Consider the following 5,015-nt stretch of genomic DNA (forward strand, 5'->3'; position numbering starts at 1 on the left):
CCGGCCTCCCCAGAGCACTGGCAAAGGGCTGCGGTGGCCGTGCCGGGACCAGCCGTGCCGGGAGGGCAGCAGCACTCGCCGTACCGCCATGGGGTGTCTGGACGGCAGCACCCCAGGAAAGGAGAGGGAGGCGTGGGGACGCTCGGCACCTGTGCTGAAGGATGCCGAGGGCTTCGGCTGCACCGCAGGAGGGATTTGGATGGTTGGTCTTGGCAGGGCTGTCTGGCAGGAGAAGAGCAGACAGGGGAAAGGACAGAGGTCTCCCAGCAGGAGGCAGCCAGGAAGGACACGCCATAGGCAGGACTGCAGCTGGGGCAGGCGAGAACAAGTCGTGCCGGTCCTGAAGGATTCCCCATCCCCAAATGGAAGGAAGCATCTTTCCAAAAGCACGATGCTGAGCGGCATCTCTAACAGAAACAGGCTTCTCCGCATACATTCCCCGCAAGCATGGAGACACCAGCCAGGACCCCCACCCTGAGGATGCTGAGAGATGCCCCAGGCACCAGCTCCGCAGCCCCCATCGCCTGCAGGCACCAACGAAGGCGGGTGGGAGGAGGAGGAGGATGAGCGGCAGGACTGCGGGCACCCCACGGGGCTGGCGGAGGGAGCAACAGCAGCAGCCCGGGACTGCGGCTGGGGGTCCGCTCAGCCCCTCCGGGGAAATCGTCTTCTTCCCTTCTTCTTCATCTGTGTTTCCCCCAACGTGCTATTTCAGGCCCAGGAGCTGCCTTTCAGCTCCAGCAGGAAACAATTAAGAAATCTGTGCTTTTTTTAGTACAGGAGAAACGCTGGTAACGACACGCTCAGGCTGGGGAGGGATGGAGCTGGCTCCACTCGTGCCTGCAGGAGGGATGCGTGACGCTCCCAGGAGAGGCTTTTCCGACGGAGAAGACCTGCCGGGTGCCATCCTGAAAACCAGCACGGAGCTCCCGAGGTGGGATCTGTTAATGTGCATCCCTGGAACGGGGCCACACAAAGCCTCATCCCTCTTCCAGCGCACCGGTGCCTTCCTCCTGCCCCTGCAGGGTTTGCCCTGGGCTGGGAACGCGGCCCCATCTCCCAGCCCTTGGAAAACCACCCACCCCAGGAGCATCCTTCCGCTGCCACCAAATCTTCCCTTTCCCCAGGGCAGAGTGTTCCCAGCACAGGGAAACACCACGGCCCCTAGCCCAGCGTCGCTGGGGCTGAGCGGGTACCTGCCTCCCCGTATCCGCAGTTACAGATCCGACACAGTCGATGACTTCGCGGTTGTCTCGCCCTTGAGTGAAATCCTATACATGTAAGTATTTGAATCTGCCATTAATTTTCTTGATTCATTCTCTTATTGATTTTCTTTCCAACTATTTCCATCCAATGTATCTAACAATTATTAGAGATGAGGCTGGAACCAAATGCCTGCATCCATACCCCCTCTGAGCTTCATGGCTCGTGCCCATCTTTAATTAACATAAATGTGAGCAAGGAAGCTTCCCAGGCTAATACCAAATTCTTTAATGCTACTATCTTACCTTCAACTATTTCTGTTGTGTTTCCCCCCACCCTGTTGCAGTTTGACACGCTTTTGAGCAGAGGTGGCTTCTTGAGAAAAAGCATTACACATCATAGAGCTTCATGTTTGATTGACCAGATGATTGACCAGAAGCTCAGCATGAGCCAGCAATGTGGCTGCCGAGCCGGGGCTGTGGCTGGGCACAGCCGCCGTTCCGTGCTCCCCAGGGACCGCCGTTCCCGCAGCCGCGATGGGGTTGGCTATAAATAGCACACGGAGCAGCTTGTTAGCGGATGCAGCGTGCCCCGGCATCCTTGGGGATGAAAGGCGTTAAATAAAGGCAGGGTATTAGCATTCGTTATGAACCGCAACACGCTAAGAGGCATCGCCGAGCTGGGAGCCCCGGCTACGCGCCGCAGACGCCCTCCGGTACATCCAACGCTGCACGGCAGCATCTTTGTTTCCGCCGCTCTTAGGAAAGTGCGGGGAAACGCCGAGCGCAGGGCTCACACCGCAGGCAGGGCAGGCAGCAGGCAGCAGGGTAGGCAGCAGGGCAGGCAGCCGGGCCGGCAGCCCCGGGCAGCAGAGGAGCCGCCCTGCACGGCCAAGTTTTGGCCAGGAGGGTTTCGGCCACACGTCCCATGCAGCACCCAGGGGCAGAGACTGCCCGACGCAGCCCCCAGCCCCCTCCTCCCAGCTACCGGTACCCAAAAAAAACCCACCCCAACCCTCTCCCCCCACCTTTCCATCAATCCCCATCGGCACAGGCGAGGACTGACAGCTCCGTCACCACCCGCCCTTCGCCTGCCCCCTCTCTTCCCACCACCCAGCTGCCACTGCAGCAAGAAACAGCTCTGGTTAATCAGTGCTCAAGCCCGTTAATTTGTGTTTGCCAGGCAGCGAGGGGAGGAGGGACCCGGGACTGAGAATCCCCGTCCATCACCCTGCCCGCAGCGGAGCTCGTTGCTCGCTGGACCACAGCGGGGACCGGGCAGCAGTACGGAGTGCAGGAGATGTGGCTGGATGCGGAATGGTTTGGGGATCCCCGGTCACGGTGGGATGCACGAGGTGACACGACGTTCCAACCCCACGGGGCTTTTTGTGTGCTGCCACGGGCACCGCCACCTTATCAGGGAAACCAGGGTTAATTATTTCCAGGCACAAAGAGACTCCCACTGCCGCTGCAGGGCACTCCCGCTCTGCCAGAACCCACGGGCGACTGGTCCTGCATCACCCACCGAGGCATGGCAGCGTCAGTCCTGCGGCATTTATTTCCCCTACGGACTCGCTGTGGCTCCTTCCCGGAGTATCCGCAGGTCCCTGCGCATCCCGGTCTGGGGGACACAGCACATCTCCCCGCGCTGGGGCTCCCCTCTGTGTTTGGGGCTGCCCCAACCAGCTGCCGATGTGCAGCGCAGCGCCCAGACCGCCCACGTGCGTGCAGAGCGGGCGCTCACGCGTGAATTGAGGGGGCACTCATGGGGGCACTCACCGGGCACCCACGCCAACTGATGGGCACTCCTGCATAAAGAAACCGGGCGTAGTCACGCTAATTGGGTGCTCGTGCACTGATTTGATGAGGTGCTCATGCGTGAACTACTCGGCAGCTCGGGCGTGAATGAACACCCATGCAGGGACCAGCTGGGCGCTCCTGCATTGCATTTTTTGGGCACTGATGAATTTATCGGGCGCTCATGCACGGACTAATTGAGCGCTCACGCGTAAATTCACCGGGCACTCCTGCGCGAACTAATTGGGCACTCATGTGTAAACTAGTGTAATTAGGAAGTAACACACTTGTGCATGTACCAATGTGTAAATTAGTGTAATTAGAAAATAACACACTCATGCATGTACTAATTGGGCGCTCAGGTGTGAACGGATCGGGTGCTCGTGCATAAATTAATTGGACACTGAGGCATGGACTGACTGGGGGCACATGCACCAGTTAATTGGGAACCCCTGCATCCACGAACAGGGTGCTCACGCACGGACCGGCGTGCGATCCGGCCCAAATTAGCTGTGCACCCATGCATAAATCGACCGGGTGCTCATATGTAAGTTAATTGCGCACTCGTGTGTGTATTAATTGGGTTGCTCATGCATGAACGTATCGGGTGCTGATGCGGAAACGACCGGGGTGCTCATGCATGAGCTCATCGCTCCCTCATGCGTAAAATACCACAGTGCTCCGGGCTGAACCCCGCGCACCCTGCAATTTGTGCCCAACACACTCCACCCCTTGCCTCGGTGAAACACATATTTAAGAATTGTCTGAACATAAATCTGTTACAAACTCCACTTTCAACATCATCACAACGTTAATATTCACCAATTACGAGCTTCCCCCCCCCTCCCTCCCCACCGAGCGGGCGACGGGGCTCAGCAGCGCGCGCAGCCTCGCTGGGATTGCGCTCCTTACCCCAGGGATGCAGATTTGGGGGTCAGCATCACGGCCCCAACACCCACCCACCGCAGAATGAGCCCCTGGTCCCCACAGTGCCACCCCGGGACAGTCTGAACGGATCCTCGGTGCAGACTTCACACCTTGCTCCTGCAAACACGGACCTGAGAAGGTCCCATCAGTCGGCACTGATGGACCCAGCGCCAGCGCCAGCCCTGCAGAGAGGGTCACCTGGAGTACCTGCATCATAGCCAGAACAGTTATCACCGATTTCAGGCTTCATCCCTACAAAACACGTAGCCCAGAGCACGGCAGCAGTTCAAGCTGTTGGAGGCACCGACGAGCGCAGTAGCTGCGGGGCTTCATCCAGCCCCCAAACAGGCGCTGGGCAGCATCCCCTTGGTGCAGAACGGGCATCTCCCCGCGGGGCCGCCCGGGATGATCTCCGGCAGCCTGGGCTCTTGGGTGGCTCTGTGCAGGCTGGCCGGGGGGGGGGAAGCACCCGCTGGCCCCCGGGGATGGCTGTAGTGTGGCCATGAGACTCCCCCAGCAGCGCGCTCCCCAGTTCCAGCACCAAACTCCCAGTGCCCGCGGGAGCAGCACTGCTGGGGGGGGGCAAAGGGGTGAAAACACCCCCCAGGCTGCCCCGGGCTCAGTCCTCCCCCAGGACCATCCATCACCCCGTCCTGGGGCACCTCAGAGCTCACCTGGGTCCCCATTTGATGACGGCAACTTTTAAGATACACCGCACGTCGGCACTGTGGAAATTTGGGTTGTTTGGCGCTGACGACTCAGTCTCATTAAAGCTCAGGTTTAACGACACCCCCCATGTCCCGGTTAAGCACTGCAGAGCCCACCGTCCTCCTGCCCCCCCTCGGGGCTCAGCCACAGCTCCGGGGCCACCAAACCGCCCTGGGGACAGGGTTTCTCCCCACTCCCGGGCCACTGCAGGGCTAGCTTTGGGCAAACAGCATTAAAACACGTCCCCGGTAAAACCTGGCTGCAGCACCAGCGTTCACCCCGCACGGAAAAAAGAAATGCGGCCAGAGCCTGTACGGTGACACTTTCTTTTGGTCCCAGAGGTGACCCAGACCACCGTGCCCCCACCTCAGCCCCGCGCAG

This window comes from Charadrius vociferus, unplaced genomic scaffold (assembly GCF_000708025.1).
Source record: "Charadrius vociferus isolate BGI_N301 unplaced genomic scaffold, ASM70802v2 scaffold56, whole genome shotgun sequence".
Taxonomy (NCBI): domain Eukaryota; kingdom Metazoa; phylum Chordata; class Aves; order Charadriiformes; family Charadriidae; genus Charadrius; species Charadrius vociferus.